At 49.6% G+C, this 19,696-nt stretch overlaps 1 long non-coding RNA gene and 1 other non-coding gene across 31 annotated transcripts in view; both read left to right on the top strand.

The window, feature by feature from the left end:
- Positions 1-19,696, top strand: part of LOC147348947 (uncharacterized) — a 117,293-nt gene that overhangs the window by 13,597 nt on the left and 84,000 nt on the right. For all 30 annotated transcript variants that reach the window (XR_015150283.1, XR_015150279.1, XR_015150277.1 and 27 more), the window contains 3 exons: positions 557-670; positions 11,695-11,765; positions 14,640-14,727. This is a non-coding gene — a long non-coding RNA (uncharacterized LOC147348947). The remainder of the gene's footprint in view (positions 1-556; positions 671-11,694; positions 11,766-14,639; positions 14,728-19,696) is intronic.
- On the top strand, positions 19,582-19,653 carry LOC147348989 (small nucleolar RNA SNORD113/SNORD114 family). The gene has a single exon (XR_015150778.1). It is a non-coding gene; the product is annotated as a small nucleolar RNA SNORD113/SNORD114 family (small nucleolar RNA).

Below are 19,696 nucleotides of genomic sequence, written 5' to 3'. Positions count from 1 at the left end.
GCGAAGTTTATTTTCACTGAGTGATCTTTCTAAAATGCCATTTTGACCTTGTCACTGTCTTGCTTTAAATCCTCCATCTGACTTCCCGGAGCTTCTGGGATGTGGTCCAAGAACCTTAGCCTGGCACGTTAAGACCCTTCAGGGTCTGGCTGGAGGCTCCCCAGCCCTGTGCCCCCTCCCCATGTGTGCATGTGAATACACACACACACACACACACACACGTATGCATGCACATACGTGTGCTAAGCGCACTATAGCCCCCACCAGCTGCCTTGTTCTCTCTGTGTGTGCCCTGCCTTTTACCCTTTGGGGCTCCAGCCAGCTTCGCCTTGGCCCTTAAGACCAGGCTTGAAATATTTCCTGGGTGAACCCAAATTTAGAGGCACGTCTTCCCCCCCACCCCAACACCTCATTTAAAATTTCAGTAAAGTGTAGTCTGTGGAATTCTGACACGTCTTTGACTTGTTTGCTTCATCCAGAAGAACAGTTTGCATTTTTCTAGAATTTGTGAAACTGGCCACATGTTAATTACCCTTTTTTCCTTGTCCCTTTTCAGTGACCTCGGCTCCCGTGTTGCCAGGATCCGACCTCCCCTAGTTGAAAACAGCCTCGTGTTCCCCTGGGCCGAGGGGCAGCTCCAGAGGACTGGCTGAGTGCTCCGCGGCACTGGGTGAGTCCTCAGAATGCCGTCTTACTGCAGACACACACCCGGGGGGCGGGCTGGCATCCCCCAAACTGCTCCGTCCTGAGTGCACATGCCAGGCTCCCTGAGGCCCTAGGAACCCTGAGTCTTGGGGTGCAGGGGTCGGGTGCTTTACATCTGAGGGTTGGAGTGGCAGTGATGTGATTTGGGGGCATAATTATACCCTGGAAACGGTTCCTTGTGCCTTTTGTGACCCGCTCCTTGCCAGAGAGAAACAGGGGCTGTGGAACATGAGACGGAGGAATGACAGCTGGGTGAGGGTGACAGCTGGGGTGGTGGAGACGTGCTGGGGAGAGGACTGGCTAAGAGTGGTGCTTGGGATACGTCATGTTCTAGAAAGAGTACCAGCTTCCAGGTGTAGAGGGGCCGTGATGCCATGCCTCCTTCGCCCTGGGGTGGGGCAGAGGCCTTCACCTGCCTGTCAGGGGGAGAAGCACCAGGGTGTTCCGGGGCTTTGGTCCCCTCTTTTACCCTGGGGTGGGGGTGGGAGGGAGCCCCCCATCAGGGCAGCCATCTTGAGCACACACACTTGGCTCCGGGGCCACACACAGAGCTGTGTGTCTTTGGCAAATCCCCAAGGATTTTTGGGCCTCAGTTTCCTGATGTCGCAGGAGGAATGCTAATCCACCCCCGGAGTGCCGTGGGGTCGAGTGGGACAGTCACACAACTAAATCACCCTCTGCAGCAGTCGCCACGCTGTTTGCAGCAGAAACCAGCAGCCTTTCCAGCTCATCCTGTCCCAAGTGCTTAACCTCCCTCCAGAGGCACAGGCGGCTCCTTTTCAGGGCAGGGAGACCCACAGGGGCCAACGGAGCCGAGAGGGCAAGTGCCGGGTGGGGAGCAGCCCCGGTCCCCTCACCCCAGTGTGGACACCCCCAAGGGAGATTCGGGGCCTTTCCTCAAACTCTGCGGGGGGTGGAAAGGGGCTGCCCCCACTGGTCTTAATTGGGTTCTCCTAAAAAGTTTGGCCACTATTGATTCTTTTTTTTATAACTACATATAAAACGTCGAACTGCTCTTCAGGCAGATTTTTTAGACTTGTATTTTATAGAGTTTGGCAAGAGCGGTTCACAAGGAGCAGTGGTTACAGTCTCCAGAGGTTAATAATTCCTGGAAAAACTTCTGGCTAAACCGGACTTCTAAATTTCACAAGAACGGCTCCCTGGGCTGGGCCCAGCCTAAATGAGGTTTCTGTGCGTCAGTGCAGCCTCACCTAGTTGGAAGCATGGCTGGCCTTTGACACAAAAGTGAACTTCCTTGGCCACTGAGCACAAAGACCCCTCTCTCCTAAATTTTTGGTGTATTCACTCCAGAGCCTGGGCTTGGGCTGACCCACGTCTTGTGCTGTTTCTCTGCGCTGTTAGGGGAGCCGTCTGTGCCTCTAGCGTGCAGCCCCTTGCATCCCTAACACCCTTGTGTCCGGGCGAGGGTGCCGGGCTGTGTCTATGTGTGGGGCAAGACGAACTGTTAGTGGGAGGCCCCCTCCCCTCTGCAGTCAAGCTGACCCGCTGGGGCCCAGAGGTGGGCTGCCCCGGGGCCTCTGCCCTATTAGAGATTTGGGGAGGTGACTTTTTGCATCCATACTAAAGCTATTCAAAGAATTCTTTGGGGGCTCTCCCCGATCAGAAGCCTTTCTTTTTCTAAGTGCGTGATTTCTTCTGCCGCACCCCGCTTCCCCCCGCCCCCCCCCCCGCACCTCCATGCGATGCCGCAGAGGTGGTGACGCACTTGTAAATATTTAACCAAACATTTTCGCAGCGATAGTTTCAGAGCCATCTTTTAACTGATTAAAACAACAGCAACGACAGAAAACAACCACAAAGCGCCTTCCCCCCCACAACCTTTCCCCTGAGGCTCTGAGAAAGCAAACAGTTCCTCCCAGGGCTGCTCCCAGCGCCTAAGCAGTGTGGTGGGGCAGTCTGTCTGTCTGTCTGCGGAGCCAGCCCGCACTCCACCTGCAACACGCTGCTGCCCCCCCACGGCGGGTCCGAGCAGCTGTCAGGACCCCGCGGCCGACAGATAGAGCCTGCCCGGCAGATTGGGCTGTCAGGAGGGGGACAATGAGGCAGTAGTGAGAAAGGGCTCGTCCTGGGGTCGCTGGGTGCCTTGGCCCTCCCTGAGTCTTTCCTGCCTGCCCATGAGAGGTGCGTCCCTACCCGCAAGACAGACCAACAGCAGCCTGGTCATTTCAGACAAGGACCCCGGGCTGGCCCCTCAGCCGGCCTGACACAGACACAGACACAGACACACACACACACACACACACACACACACACACTCACACATACTCAGTGCCTGCACTGGGAACAAAGACAAGAAAACTCCTTTAGAAACTGCAGAACAGAGCCTCGTCTAGCGGGGTCCCCTGATAAAGGCCCCGTCCACCCAGAGTTCCTGGGAACCGAGCCCCCATGAATGGGCCTAAAGGGCCAGCGCCTAACACACAGCCCAGACCGCACTCATCAACATGCAGGCCCCTCGCCCCCACCACCAGGCGAGGGGGCTTTCACGGGTCCTCAGCGCATCCAAGTCACGGTCCAGCAGCCGGCCGAATCCGGGGCTGCGGCCCAGTCTCCAGAAAAGGGTTCTGTTTTTCCCATGACCGGGCCAGACCCTCAACTCAGCAGACAACACCACCACCCCCTCTTCCCACACCACCTCTGTCCCCCCAACCACAGAAAGGCTCCCCCCACCCTCTGCTCCAGCCTGTTGCCCCAGAGAGGACCCAGGCCAGCATCTCTGGGCCTGGGAGCCGGGGCGAGACCTTGACCACTCCAGGTGGCCCGGCCCATGAGATGGGGGTTTGGCTGCAGGACAGCCCCCCACCCTCCCCCCTTCCCCGCGCCGGCCCAGCACTCACCCCCATTCTCCGCTCCTCTCCCTCACTGCCTCACCGAGACAGAAGCGCTCCACCGGCCATCTCGGTGCCTGTGCCATTGAGCTCAGGGCTAGGGACCTGGGAACGCGTCAGCATCCTTGCTGTGACCCCAGCCCGCCTCCGCCGCGGCCAGCCCCGCTCGGGACTTAGCGCTGCAGGAGCTTCTCGAAGGCCTAGACGTGCGCGGGCTGCCAGCCTGGGCAGGGAGCCGTGCGGCAGCCTCCCGGCCAAGTACCGGCCTGCCTCTCTCTGCTCGGATGCCTCCCGTAACAGGGAGCTCCCTCTCTCCCTGAGCAGCCAGCTCGGGGCTCGCACACCGAGCTGCTTCGCCGAGCCCTCCCCGCTTTCTGCATCTGCCTCCGCGGCTCCGACGCAGCCCCCTCGCCCCCTCTGCCCTTGGCTCTTTGCGGGCGGCACGCTCCTTCCCGGGGCTCTCCAGAGCGAGCCCCCCGTCCACGGTGGGATCAGGTTAGGGGTTCCCCAGCCCCGTCCGATCTCGGCCGTCGACACCTGTCCCGGGGCGCGTCTGCCCCGGCCCGCCCGCATCCGGGACGGAGCCCTTTGCCCTGCTGTTCTGCAGAGAGCCCAGGGGAGGGCGCGGGTCTCCCCTCCCGGGTCCAGCTGCTCAGGAGCTATCTGTTAAGCGGCTTCCGAGCCCTCTCGGTTTTTTATGGCCCCTCTGCTAGTTGCTAGGGAGAACGCTCTCTATGCAACCCCCCTGCCTTTTCCGCAGGAGCCGCCGGCAGCCGGGCCGGCCCTGGTCAGCCCACAGCGGCGGCGACAGCCGCGGCAGGCGCCCGCGGCGGGGCTGGGGGCTCCCTGGCTGCGCTTCCCGGCTCTCTAACTGGGAGACCACGCGATTCCTCTTACTTTTCAGAGCCTCGGGTTTTCCTCTGTGAAACGGAGATGAGAGGGGGCTTCCGCACCGGCTCAGAGGGAGGCTAAATGAGATAAGTGCAGCTCAGCACTCACTAGACAGCTCATCAGGGCTGGTAGGGTAGACCATGGGACTCAGGGAGCGACGCACGCACGCATGTAACAAGTGTCGCAGCAAAGAATACCGCCTGGTTTTCGGAGGCCCTGCTCCGAATACAGACAGGGACTTCACGGGGCAGAGACCCCTCTGTGGGCTCCACCAGCACAAATTAACTCAGCCAGAGGAGGCCTGTGGGCCTGTGAGCTCACAGTAGATGCTTAGAGTAGGCCACAAAAAAGATGGGCAAGCCCACATCTGCCTTTAATATGGCAAGCATTGGCACTGTTTACAAACAGCACGAGAGGACCCCCGGGGTAAGGCAAAGGAACATTTTTCTTGGCTGCTCCCTAGAAGGACTATCTGAGACAAAGGGCAGAGGTGTCTGGGAAGAGAAGCCCAGTGGAGTCCAAACACCCCACAAAGTGTGGGGTGGAGCCATCCTTCCGGGCACTCAATTCTCCAAACCACTGCAGGGCACCTACCTTCACGGGCCCAGATTTGGCTGGAAGGCTGGACACAGAGCAGTGCCAATCGGCTGGCTTCTTGTCCTCCAAGCTCAGTCTGGTGGGGGAAAGAGAAGGGAGTCAGTCACTGTAAATCAAGTGATGCTACTGACATCATGGTGCCCTGTCTTCTAGGAGACAAGCCCCGAGCCAGGCTGTCTGCCTAGAACTCAGCCCCAGCAGGAACTCTTGAGCACCAACCTCAAAAATCCCCATTAGCGTGATGGAGAAACTGAGGCAGGAAAAGATGAAGTCCCATACTCACCGACTCTCAAGCTGGTGTGAGGGCCAGCTAGGCTGGAACCCCAGTCTGTCCGAGACTCCCCACCACACCCTGCTGCTGCAGAGAGCTCAGCGAGGCTCTGCTGAGTGCTGGGGGGTGTGGGTGGGCAAGGGACGGAGTGAATAGTTATAAGCACCTCCCAGCAGTGGGTGCTTGAGATCCCAGCTCCTCTGTGGCTCAATCTGTTTGAAGGGCAGATTCCAAATTAGGTGGTAGCACCTATTGGCAGAGGCTTATAAAAGTGGCATTATTAACCTGACGTAGAGGGGGCCCTGCCCACGTCCAGGCAGATTGCAGATCAAGGGGGCTGGATCTTGTTTGCGTGGACAGGGAGTTAGAGGGAGGGGCGGGAGAGCACCCGGGGGGCCCCACTAGGGGCAGCTTCCTGGGCAGGACTAGCTGTGGCCGTGGATGAGGGCTTGCTGGCTGAGGGCCGAGGGAGGGAGTCCCCTCCCCCAGGCAAATACCCAGCCTAGAGCCCACTCTCAAGGGCAGGGACCCCAGCCCCTTTCCCTGACACAGACCAGGTCGGGGGGGGGCCCCCCCTGCCCTTCAGTTTCCCCATCATCTCTGTCGGAGAGCCCCTGTTCCCGTGCCGTCCCTCCAGCCCCGACCCCGGCCACAGTGCACATCCCCAGACACCTGTCTGCTCCTTTGAGCAGTATTCAAAACAGAAGACTTCCACGTCCGGGAGGGAGGGAGCCACGGGGAGCGCTGTGGATGGGAGGAAGGAGAGGGGAACTGCGCCCCCCACTCAAAGAGGAGGCTCTGCAGCTGGGCAGGAGTTGGGTCACTTGAGATTTGTGCCAACTCACGGTGCAGTGGAATCAAGACAGTCTGAGTTCTTCAGACACCAGCTGAGCGTCTGTGGCGCCCCCAAGTGCCACAAGGGGGCTGCCTGGGCCACATTTTTGAGCCCGGAAAGTGAGGAGGGGGAGGTAGACCCATGGGGACCGGGGCCCTGTTTGATTTTTTTTTGTTTGGCTTCTGCGGAGGCAGCGATTTTGATTTTCCTTGCCAGCCCCGGATACCTGTGTGCGCCATGCGCGCCAGGGGGCTGGGGGCAGCCAGGGAGGGGCGGCTCACCCTACCTTGGGGGTGACTGCAGGCTGCGCCCCGCCCTCACTGAGAGAGGACCCAGCTGCAAAGCAGCAAGCTGTGGGGAGGGTCCCGGGAGCTGGTCCGATGGCCGGCTTTCCAAAGTGGGGAAGGCAGGCTGAGGGAGGGAGCGTTTGCAGGCGGGGCAGAGGATGCTCAGGCGCCCAGGAAGCAGACTGCAGTCTGGCAGCTACAGGAGGGCCAGAGAGGGGAGAGGCGGGGGTGGGGGATGCAGGGGGGGCAGGGGTGAGGGGCCCAGGGGTCTGGGAAGCTTGATGTGGACCTGGGCTCGGGCGTCAGTGAGTTTCCAGTGATGTCACTGACCGGAAAGAGGAGGGCTGGGGTGGGGAACAGAGGGGCTGGTGATGGTGGGGCCAGCTTGGCACACAGCTGGAGGACCAAAGCCACCTCCTCTTGTCCTCCCCAGAGAGCCAAACAAGGAAAGAGAAAGGAAAAAAAAGTTTAACAAGCTAGATAGCCGAATCCTATCTGAGCTGGTCCCAGGGAAGGAGTCATCAGGTGGCCAGGTCTGCCTTGGAGAAGGTGGGCCCTTTAGGAGTCAGAAGAGGGTGCATGGCACTAGGAGGCCCTGGGGGGTGGGCAGAGGGGCCAGGGAAGGGCAGGAGTGCCTAGGAAAGGGACCAGATGGCTCTGGGCGTCCGGGGGAGAATGGGGAGGTCTAAGGGATGTAGCAGGGGCTGGGAGGGGTGCATAGGAGGGTCTGGGAGGTAGGGCGCTGGGGTAGCAGGTAGGTGTCTCGCTCTGCACCCTTGTGCTTTCTCCCCTTAACCTCCCCACCTTAGAATGGCTTGCTTTCACCCATCCAGGCCCCTCTCTTGTCTCCTTTCCACTCGGAGGCTTTTTTTTTTTTGCCTGTGAGTCAGCCCCCTACGGCCCTCCAGGAATCAGCTCAGACCCTGGACCCCTTAGCTCTTTTATGTGGCTTCCCGTCTCCTACTTCCTTGGCTCCTGCACTTTTTTAAGATATTGTTTATTATTATTATCTTCATTTCATGACCACTGCACTTTATTTTTACATGTTGATTTTAAAAACCTTTGATTACGATTAATTTCCAACAACATAAAAGTGGAGAAAATGGTAACCTGTTTTCATCACAATTTACCATTTTCCTGCTGCTGCAGGCCAACAACTCCCAGCCCCTGTCCTTCCGTTGAGACTCCATACTGTCCTTCCACGACTCCCACTTGCCCCCAGACTCCTCTGAAGCAAATTCAGACACCATACCTTTTCCTCCAGGATTTGTCAGTGTGAGTCTCTAACAAAGAAGGACTCTTTTCTGTTTTGCAAACATAACTACAATGCCATTATCAAAGTTAAAAAATTAACAGCATTTTTTTAATGTCATCCAATAGCTATTCGGCATTCAAATAGCCCCAACTGACTCATAAATTTCTTTTACACTCGGCTTGTTCAAATCAGTGTCCAGATTCTTTCCTGCACTTTCAAGGGGGGCACCGGGATTGTAGGAAGTAAGTGCAGCTACAAATCCAGGGGTTTGCATAGCTACTTTCCCCTTAAGTGAGTAACCCAACCTCAGGAAGCTTCAGTTTTCTCACTGAAAGTGGAGCAAATTATGGGTCTCCGCTGGGGTCATTTAGAGGATTTGAGATAACGCACATGAAGCCCCCAGACCTGTATTTAATACATAGCAGACATACTAGCAAACGGAGGCTGCTAGAGTTATCCTCCACCCAGCCCCCCCGGAAACTTCTAAAGAGAGGCTGGGGTAGGCAAATCAGAGTTGGCAATCATCCAGAAAACAAAAGGCTCCTGGCAATCCAGACCCTCTGAGTGATGAGGAAAGTACGTGCACTAAATCCCAACAGAGCAGCCTAATGTCAGGGAGGCTGGGACCTCCCAGCTGGCTTGCAACTCAGTTATCCTACAGCCGACAGCAGCTGCTGCAACCTGGGACCCACTCAGGACCCCACGGGTTGCCAGTCCACTAGGTGGCACTCTCTGCTGTGTGTCCAGGAGGGACCCCCGACCCTCACCTGCCCTGGCCACCTCCCAGTTCCAGGTGCCACGGGGGGTTGCATGCCACAAAAACATTGCAGATAATTCCTAGAAAACATCATGCAAGATACAGTGGTTTTTTTCCCACGTAAATCCTAGCCCCATTGTAGACACAGTTGGAATGAAGGTTTTAGGATCCTCTGCTCAGGCCAGTTGCTGGTATGTCCATGTGCTCTTTCAATCGTTGCCCCAGCTACATCTGATGTCCCTTTATGTCACAGATGAGAGGACTTGGAGAGGTTAGTGAGTTGTCTGAGACTGGCTAGGAAGCAGGACCCAGGATCCCGACCCAGGTCTGTTGGAAGGATGAATGCATCAAGATGCACCAGTGGAGGGGTGGCTGGCCGGCTGATGAAGGCTGTAGATTTGAGGGAGTGAATTAAAGTGCAGAGGGCAGATGGATGGATAAATGAGAGGGAACAGTCGGTTTCTCACCAACACCAAGGGCTCACTCGATTTGTGAAGAGAGGTCTCCTCCGAGTGGAGCTTTCTGGGAAAGCTCCTGCCTTCTGCGCTGCCTCTGAGCACAGTCACTGTCTCAGGGGGCTCCGGGCAACAGGTGGGCTGCCAGGCGGTGGGGATCAAGTCCCAGCGGTGGTGCTTGAGCTGCTCGGTTGCAGCCCTCGGTCCCAGCTGCTTTCATGCTGCACTGAGGGCCAGAAGACAATCCCCTTGCCACTGCCTCTCCTGGATGACCGAGCCCTGAGCCCAACCCCGTGCTCAGTCTCGACATAGTCTTCAGTCATCAGAGCAGCCCTCCACTGCAGCAGCCATTGTCCTCAGTCAAGACAGAAGGAAGCTGAGGTTCGAAGTGGCCCGTGTCTTGCCCCACAGCATGTAGGGGGCAATTGCAGAGCTAGGATTTGATCCCTTGTCTGCTCTTCCACCAAACCCATACTCTCTTCATGTCTTCTCTCTCTGACCATGCCTGGGAAAAATCTGTACTCCTTGGGGTTCACCCATGTCAGACTCAGCTTCCTGGCCTGTCAGGGAGCCAAACTTCTGTCCCCCAGACCTTAAATGTATTTCTCAGGCAACTTCTTCTCTGCTTCATCTCACTTTTAATTATCACAAATGTAGGGGCCAAACTTATCATTGATATCCCGCAGTGCAGTTATCCAAGTTATGAGTTAAATTTATGGTAGCTCCGATTATGACTGAATGCTCAGGGAAGCAGAGGTAGGCTCTAGAGGCAAAAGGTGTGCAAGGCAAGGAGAGAGGGAAGCAGACAGGGGGCTGAAGGGGCGATCAGTGGTGTCCCTGGAGACCTGGCTTAACTTCAGCAGTTGTGTTTTGATAATCTGCTTAGGGGCTAAATTGTGTTACACACACCCTAGATGCTCAGATTTCAATCCCAGCCCTGCCATTAATTAGTTTTGTGAGTTTGGACAAAGTGTTTAACCTCTGTGCCTCAGTTTCCGCATTTGTAGTCTGGAAATACCAATAGTGTTCGTACTTTCTTAATGGGCGCTTGAAGATGAAATGAGTCAAACACTTAAAGTGCTTTGAGCAATGTGTCCCATATGGTGAGGATGCAATAAAAATTTCATTATAATTAAAATTGCAGTTGTTATTGCTGTTTTCCATGAGATGGCATTTAGTATGTCTGACTGGTAATCTTTATCCATACTTTACAGGCAGCTGAGTAGGTACCCATAGAGGTGTGTGAGCCTTTGCCTTTGGAGAGGGCAATCAGTGAAATAGAAAAACGAATATGCGTCGACGATTTCATTTCTAGTTATGTACACAAGAGTTATATGTACCCAATGGACATGTTCCATCTGACGAAAGCTTAAGCCTTGCAATAGGTGAATCTGCCCTGCAGGAATTTTCTTGGGGGTCTTGAGAGTATTAGAGAGATTGGATGGGAGCTGAGAAGAAGCTGAGTAGGTGAAGGGCAAGATGAAGAAATAAAATTGTCTTGGTTAAGCTTCGTGGCTTCTGGAAGCAGTGGGCAAGTTCTCCATGTGTACTGTCTCTAAACTTCTCTCATGACCTGTTTTTTTTTTTTTTTTTTTTTGGTGGGGGCTGCAGGGGAGCCTAGAAAATAGCCACATTAGACATGTTTCTTGTTTGGTCTTTTGAGGTTGGCCAATTGGCACAAAGAATGGTTCCAGTTGAGTCTCACAGCATGTGAGACATGAGGGTGGTGTGACCTCCTCCCATTCCTGGGCAGAACATTTGCAACTTAAGCCTAGGTGGCATGTGGCTGCGCGTGGGGTGGCACCAGGGGGAGCGAATGCATTTGGATGCCCTAACAACCATGCGGTAGGAGATGGGTTTAGCATCTCTGCTGACTTGCTGGGCCATGCTGGGCAGATTTTCCCAGGATGACCTGATCCCGGAATCCATGCAAGTCCTGTGGGAACTGTCAACCACTGCCATCTCCTCCAAGAAGGTTGGCTTATTTGTCCAGGACTCTTAGTACATCCTGGAGATGCCTGTGTGGCAGGGCACGTAAACCCTCCTGTAGGACCACACGTGCATTCACACACTCACTTTATGGGCTGACAGTTGGACAGCAGAGAGCAAGAGCTACTGCAAAACTGAGGCACTGGGCCTACATGATTAAGGCAGGCTGAGGCCAGACTCTCCACCCTGGCTGCCAGCGTCTTCCTAGCTGTGTGACCACTTGTAAGTCACTTAACTTCTCTGAGGCTCTGTTTCCTCGTGTGTTAAATGGGACTAATCATGCCTTTACTCAGATACCACCTTCTCAGTGAGACTTTCTCCTCCTTGGTATTTCTTCTTTTTTTTGGCCATGCCCTGTGGCTTGTGGGATCTTACTTCCCTCACCAGGGATCGAACATGGATCCCCAGCAGCGGAAGCATGGAGTCCTAACTCCTGAACCTCCAGGGAATTCCCTCTTGTTTTCTCTCTTTCTTTCCCCTGCTTTCTGTCCACCCCCACAGTTCTTACCAACATCTTATGAACTGCATATTGTACTTATTTTGAATATTATCTATTCCTGTCTCTACGTGCAAGGATCTTAGCTCTCAGATTTTGTCTGTTTCATTCATTGCTGTCTTCTCTGGCCTGTATCTGGCACCAAGCACGTGCTCAAAACTATTTTGAGGGGAAAAAGAAAGATGCTGTTGAATTGTTCTCATCCCAGAGCATTGTCAATGACTGCAAAGTAGGCAGCATGGTGCCTGGTGGAGAGTGTCCATCCAGTAAATGTTGGCTCATTGCGATGATCGTGTCTTATTCACAGGACCGTTGTGAAGATCAGATGGGACATTGTACGCGAAGGCATGCTGCGGACACTACATGCCTGGGCAAGAGGTACAGCGTTGACGGTCCTCTCTCTTCGAGGAAACTTGCACTTGAACTTTATGCTTTTCATTTTCACACCCTCTGGGAGGGAGGGAAGCCCGGGAGATCACTGACCCCTGAGGTTCAGCAGGGGGAGTGCCCAATGCCCCGAGGTGGGGTCAAGGCAGAGGCAGGAGCCTGGGTTGGGATCCTCAGCCTAGGGGTCTTCCCATGACTTCCTCATGTAGGTCCCCACGTGGGTATGTTTGTGTGCATATATTACATATGCACAACTGCATATGTTTTAACATATGACCATAATAGAATATGTTTTAACTTGTCATGTATTTTTTATTTTTCATGCCTCAGAGTTGCTCTGGGGCCAGCACGTTGGGCTCCCACCAGGCCAGTCTGGGAGGGCAGGAAGGAAGCTGGCTGTGTCTTGTCACTAAGGGTCATGGTTTTTTGGTTTCTGGGAAACAATGCGAACATCAAGAATCTCAGGGCATGGACTCCCCTGAAGGCAGGCCCATTTCATGAAATGAATTTTAGTTTTACAAAGCGCATCCCTTAGTTGGATTTCTGTTTTCCAGGGCACTTGTTTAAGCTTTGATGCCGGGTCCAAAAAAGAACAGATCCCAACAATTTCCGGCCCGAGGCCCATCCTTTCGGAAACCCTCGGCTTGGCCTGAGCATCGAGATCACTCGTTTCTCTAATCAGATCGGGGATGTTGGACCCACGGGGTGGGCGACGTGGGGGCGGGGGACGGGCAGGGTGAGCGCAGGGTGGGAGCCGCTTGCGGAAAGGGCTGTAGTCCCACTCACCCCTGCATTGGACCCTCACGGGTGTCGCTGTCCACAGTCGACCGGTCGCACGAGTCTGGGGCACAAGGCAGAGAAGCCAGGTCACGTCTCTGCAGTTACACCGCTCACGAGTGCCTGCTGGGGTGGAACCTGGTCTGTCTGTCTGTCTAGCACCACAGCTGCTGCAGACGGAAGAAAGATGTGGGGGAGGGGCTCAGAGCTGGGGAGGGAAGGGGTGGGTTCCCTGGCTGACTTTGGCACGCAGAGAATAGCGGATGCTGCTTAGGGACTGCTGCCGAGACTGCGGGTGGGGAAAACGGGCATATAGAGGTTAGTTTTCTTTCCCAATGTGGCCCAGCTAGCCAAGACTGGCGGCCGGGTGTGGAGGCAGGCAGTGTGGTGCCAGCGTATGTGCCTCAGCCCCTGGGCCACACTGTGCCTCGTGACTGCAAGCACAGATAAAGAGATCCGGTCCTTTTACTACCCCTTGATGGGTGTGCTCAGAAGTCCATCGTGTGTATTTAATTCTCCCCCTTGACACAGGCCCTGTGGCCCAGCCAGCCACTGAACTGTGGAAAATACTTCTTAAGAATACATATGTGGTACAATTTTAAAAGGGGAAGGGAAGAGGACACGGCGGGTATGGGGGTCCCTGTTTAAGGCAGAGGGCAGCAGGGAACTAAGAGCGGGGCGCTGAAGGTGGGGGCCCTGCATGGTTACTGCACTGCTTCGTGTAGTCAATAAAGTAAGAGGGGCATCGGGAGGAGAGGGGGTCATGAACCAAGGATTGCGGTTAATTCTTCACAACCGAGGGATGTGAAAAAGAGATCAGAGTGGTTTGTGGTCCTTCATTTTATCATTAAAAAAAAAAATCAAAGAATAAAGAAATAATGGCCTTGAGTAGCACAGGTGTGAAAATGGGTCTGCAGAAAAGGTGATGGTTAATCCAGGTCTGGCATTAACACGCAGAAAGGTCTGGGCTGTCTTCTTCTTTTTCATGGGGGTTTGTGTTGCATAGAATGGGCACACTGGGGTTTGTGCGCCAGAAGAGATCTTGGCTGTGGGAAGGGAAGTGTAGACAGATAAAAGCAGGCGTTAGTGAGTGTTTGCTGCTTAGTTATTGCATTATTGCACAGATGAATGAATGCACAAATCGCATTAAAGAGAGCCAAGCAAGCGCCACTGATGGCTGTGTTTTCAAACAAGCGTTATGACTAATTTAGTTCTACCCGACAGTAGTTATTAAAAATAACAAAACAAATACCCAGTAGGTTTTAGGCTGTTGGGACTGTGGGTAGGAGGTGTATTTACAGGTAGCTAGAATAATCCCAGGGATGGTGGAGCCTGGTGGGCTGCCGTCAGTGGGGTCTCACAGAGTCGGACACGACTGAAGCAACGTAGCAGCAGCAGCAGCAGCAGCAGAAGAGTCACTGGTCTTGGGCAGAATGGTGGCTTCAGGTGTTTTTGATATATTATTAGGCGTGAATTAGATCAGTAAATAAAATACACGCCAGGAGAGGCAAGACTGGGCCACCAAAGATCACATTCTATGGATTTTGGCTTAAGATTAACCCATTTACATACAATTGTGGACTATTTAAAACAGCAGTACAGAAACTCTTGCCTCTGTAGATCAGAAGCATTGGTGTGTAAGGACTAATCGATATTTTTGTTGTGGATTAGTGCTGAGTTCATGTGTGCTTGTATTTCAAAAAACTAAGTAAAAACAAGAAAAAGGACAACCAGGAAACAAGGATGAGAATATGTCTGGATCAGAGATCATCATTATCACAATTCAGCCTAGCTGAGTCCAGTAGGAAGAAGAGCAGGGCTGGGTTTTCTGTAAGGAAGAAGCATAGAGACAGATGTTTGTCACAGTCATTGGGCTTGTTTTTGATTAGGGTGGTGAATTCATGCACGTTTATTGTAATAAATACAATTATTAGATGGAAAATATGTACAATGAGAGTTATATTGGGCCAGTGATGAGAATGTGTGAGGAACTGAAGATGGTGATTAATTCTGTGCTGCTCACCCGACGACCGTTAGAGAAGACCTGGGTTGTTTCACCGTTTTGAATATCTGCCTTGTGTTCCACAGCGTGGAGGCCCCAGAGTGGGTCTGACGACACTGTTGATGAAGATCTTGGCTGTGACCTCTGTGGGAAATGAGCCATGGACCAACCAATGTGAGTGATGGGTAGTGGTGGTGTTTTACAGTTGGGTGGTTGGTTGATGGGTGCATATGCGCTGTTGAACATGAATGGGCACAAATAAAATCAAAGATGGCCAAGCATAGACCAGTGATGAGACACTGTCTTGAACTCAGGATGAGGAATCTCATTTGGCCTGTCGCTGAATTAAAAAATAATATAACTGGGCTGTTCTCTCTGTAAGAAATGAGCAAATAAAAAAGTAATTATATATGTGGATCATTATGTTAATTATATGTATATATGTGTGATTATATTATACATTAATAATATATATGTTTATATAAATATAATTGTTACTTTCCCTTAGCCTTGGGATGAATAGTGTGTCCTTATATGTTTATTGATTTATTATAAAGAAATGGGTGTTTATATTAGTAAAATCAAAATTAGTAAAATCATGGACTAAAGAAGATGATATAGCATGACCCAAGATTTAGGACTACACAGTTCTGCAAATTTGAAGGACATTGAGACAAAAATATGCTATTTCATTTATTTTAGTAGCATTCTACTATTATGCACTATGATTTTAGCAACATTTTCCTATTGGTGAAGTTTAGACTGTTAACTCAGTGAGAGATGCACATAGAAATGAAAAGAATTGGTAGCTTATTATATTTTGGGTAAGATTCATGAGTGTCCTTTTATTGTTTTTTTTTTTTTAAAGGGATACATAAAATTTAAAAGGACAAAGCACAGAGCAGAGAGGATAATGTTTCATAAACTAAGGCTGATTAATTCAGTTCTACACAAGTGAGACTCATTAAAAATGATCCAGGCTGTTCATTCTTTTAAAAAGTTGCTTCCTGTTGCATGAAATAGACACAGCATAGTTTATTTAATCATGCAGTTTTTATGAGAATTTTGACTCTTATTTGGGTGATACGGATAAGGCAAAGAAAATATAAGTAATAGTTGATGTTCTTAAATCTTCAGCTAGACAGTGGTTCAAGGGTGTTCATAAGTAAGTAAATGAATGAATGAACAAATTAATGAATAAAATGAGAGGGCAAACATGAGTCACTAATAATATTTAATTATTCCAGAATTAAAATTTTTCTGATTCTGCACATGGGGCTTCCCTGGTGGCTCATGTGGTAAAGATGCTGCTTGCCAATATACGCGGGTTCCATCCCTGGGTTGGGAAGATTCCCTGGAAAAGGAAATGGCAATCCACTCAAATGTTCTTGCCTGGGAAGTCCCGTGGACAGAGGAACCTAAGTGGCTATAGCGCATGGGGTTGCAAAAGAGTCAGAAAGACTTAGCAACTGAAACAACACTTCTGTGCATCCCGGTCCCTTTAGAGTGCGGGTCAGGGGTAGGTGTTCAGAGTTCCTGTTTTTGCATGATGGTGTGTGGATGTTAATTTCAGTGCTAAAAAATTAACAAATGACTTATTTACCAGATTTCCTGAATTTCAGGCAGATTCTTTACCATCTGAACCACGAGGGAAACCCATAATAAACACATAAGATACAGAATATCCAAAGTGTAGACTGGTAATGGGACCGACCCAAAGATGAAAGGATTATGGCTAACTTAGTTCTATGCTTTTGACTACCATAACCTCGCATGTTTCATTCCTCTTATCTGCTCTTTTGTATTTGATGGTGTGTATGTGCTTAGCTGATTTAAACAGCCCTCCATGGATAAAGATGTAGGCTATTAACTCATTGAGCAAGGCCCACAAATGGAGATGAGAGACAGCGTTGGTGTTCTACCTGTGGAGTCAGAGACTGGATTTATGGATGTCAATTAAAACTCCTTTAGAAATGATCAAATCAAACCAAGGAGAATCCGCATAGACCAATGATAAAGGAGTATGATCAGTCCCATTTAGCTTCATTAGAAACAGTTCTAGCCTATTAGCTACAGGTAAAGAATGTATTTTATGTCCAATAGAAATTTCTGCACTGATGGACATGATCTGTAATTTGTTCTGTTCAATATGATAGCCACTAGCCACATGTGACTAGTGAGCACTTGAAATGTGGTTAATGAAGATGGGGAACTGAATTTTTAATTTTACATTATTTTTATTAATTTAAATTTAAATAGTCATATATGGATAATGGCTACTCTATTAGTTGCATTGGGTGGTTAATGAGAATTTCTTGAATATTAGGTATGAATAATTAAATACATAAATTAATAAAAGAGGGTTAATTATGGGCCAGAGATGAAAATGTACCATGTAAAAAACATGATAATTAATCCAGTTCTGCATGGCTGAGATTCACTGGCACAAAAGTCTTTGGTTCATGAAAAATAGACGTAGGCTTATTCATTTCTTTTATCAAGTATTAAGTATATTTTGAATGCATGCCCCAAAGTTTGTGTGAACATTTCTCTAATGTTGAAGGTTTGTGTATTTTGGTAAGAGAGTATCAAGCAGTTATTTTTAAGGTTGTAGTTGATAGGTTGAAGAGTCGTTTTGCAGATACTCATTGTAATAATATTGTTTATTTCAAAAAAATGAGTAATGAATAATAGAGACTCCATGTATGATGCAAGGAAGAGAATATGCCATGTACCAACATTTGTAGTTAACATATCAATAGTACCTGTTGTCCATAAATAAAAGGTCTCCTTTACATTTGTTGGTGAGAAACGTGCAGACAGGTGTTCCTAATGGCCAAAGAAGAGAGTATATCATGAAGCAAATATTTGTGTTAATACCTTTCTGCACAGCTGAGACTAATTTCATAAAGTAAGAGCTTATGGGTAAGAATTACAAAGATTTAGCTACCTTTTATCCATGCCTAGTATATATACATACATTACTGAGAAATCCCATGGACAGAGGAACCTGGCAGGCTAGAGTCCGTGGGGTTACAAAAGAGTCAAACACGGCTGAGTCCGCAGCGACAACAAATTGCTGAGACGGACAGACATTATAGTTTTTGTTAGGTTTGATGGTACCCTCATGGTGATTTCATTGACTATGTTATAAAAAACCAATAAATGAATAAATTCTTAAAAATAAGAGGGAGGAAATGTGTGAGTTAGTCATTGTTGTGATAGCGCTACATAACAAGTAGCCCACAGTTTCACTGGCTTACAGAATGACCATCGTTACAACCACAGTAGTGTTTACTTCTAACACAGCTGTCTCGCAGCGTTTGTGTTCTAGGCAGTGGGTTGACTTCACTTCTTGCCTTCTTATTCGAAGTCCTTCGATAAAGGAGTTGTAGTGTCTGGGTCATGCTTGTCTCGTAGTGAAAACTTGAAACTCCAGAGGCCAAGCAAAACCACCTCCGTACCTTTTAAAGCCTCTGCTCGGACGTTGCACGTGTGCTCGGCTGTGTCCGACTCTGCAGTCCTATTGACTGTAACCGCCAGGCTCCTCTGTCCATGAAATTTTCCTGGCAAGGACACGGGGTGGGTTGCCATTTCCTTCTCCAGGGGATCTTCCTGACCAACGGCTTGAACATGTGTCTCTTGTGTCTTCTACATTCATAGGCAGATTCTTTACTACTTTGCCAGCTAGGAATACAACGCTATATATATATCCATACGTTTGCTCTCTATTATCTGTTTCTGTTTTGCATATATATTTACGTATATTATTCTTTATCTCCACACATAAGTTTTATCATACAGTTTTTGTCTTTCTCTGCCTGACATATTTCACTAAGCATACTATTCTTTAGGCTCATCTACATGGCTTTAAATGGCAGAAATTCATTCTTTTTTATGACTGAGTAGTGGGCCTTCCCTGATAGCTCAGTTGGTAAAGAATCTGCCTGCAATACAGGAGACCCCAGTTCAATTCCTGGTTTGGAAGGATCTGCTGGAGAAGGGATATTCTTGGACTTCCCTTGTGCCTCAGCTGGTAGAGAATCCACCTGCAATGTAGAAGACCTAGGTTCGATCCCTGGGTTAGGAAGATCCTCTGGAGAAGGGAGAGGCTACCCACTCCAGTATTCTGGCCTGGAGAATTCCATGGACTATCCATAGGGTCTCAAAAAGTTGGACATGACTGAGAGAATTGCTTTCACTTTCAATGGCACAGAAGGGAGAGGCTAACAGGTATATGATTTACTCTTGTTAATTATCTTTTGAACAATAGACATAGGGTTAACTTAATGCATAACTAACCGAATTAAATAATAGATAGACAAATAGATAAATACATAAAAAGGATCAAGAATGAATACTGGTGAAATGTACATGGAACAAACTTTTAGATACACTTGACTTTGTTTTTCTTTCAATTGTATTTATTTATTTATTGGCTGTGCCTCGAGGCTTGTGGGGTCTTAGTTCTCTAACCAGAGATTGAACCTATGGGCCCCTTTGTGGAAGTTCACAGTCTCATCACTGGACCACTGGGGAAGTCCCACATTAGCCCAACTTTGAATGATTGAGGTCCATTAAAAGACAAGATAAAAGGAAATGTTTCATTCATTTTACAGTTGTTTCTATTTCCCTTTATTTATTTATTTTACCATGGTTGATTTACACATTCTGCTGGGAATAAAGATTTAGACTTTTAATCTGTTGAGACTATTGAGTTGGAAAATTGTTAGTGAAGTAAAATAAGGTGTTCCTGGATTGTTTTGTTGCACATTTAAAATCTGAACAAATTCAAGAAACATTAAAGAACCAAGAATTGCCATTATGAGTGTGGATTTGCATGAAATCCCACAGTGAGGTCCCTTATAGATACAATGTTTTAGTTCTGAGAGAAATGAGCAAAAACCAGAAGTTAGTAATGTTCTTAAAGTCTTGCTCTATGGTTATTGAAGGATATTGATTCATTATTAATCAATCAATGAATTAACTAATAAATGTATAAATGAATAAAGAAGAATGTCCCAGGCCTAGATCATTGATGAGTACTCTGAGGTGTCCAAACCAAGGATTTTGACTAACCCCTATAACTCTGAGGTTTTTAGAAACAAACCTAATTTACAGCTTTGGTGGGATATGAGATTAT

This window comes from Bos grunniens, chromosome 21 (assembly GCF_055505025.1).
Source record: "Bos grunniens cultivar Pamir isolate PY7600 chromosome 21, Bosgru_T2T1.0, whole genome shotgun sequence".
NCBI classification, from domain to species: Eukaryota; Metazoa; Chordata; class Mammalia; order Artiodactyla; family Bovidae; genus Bos; species Bos grunniens.
The sequence above is the reverse complement of the archived record's forward strand: the minus strand, read 5'-3'. Positions and strand labels throughout refer to the sequence as shown.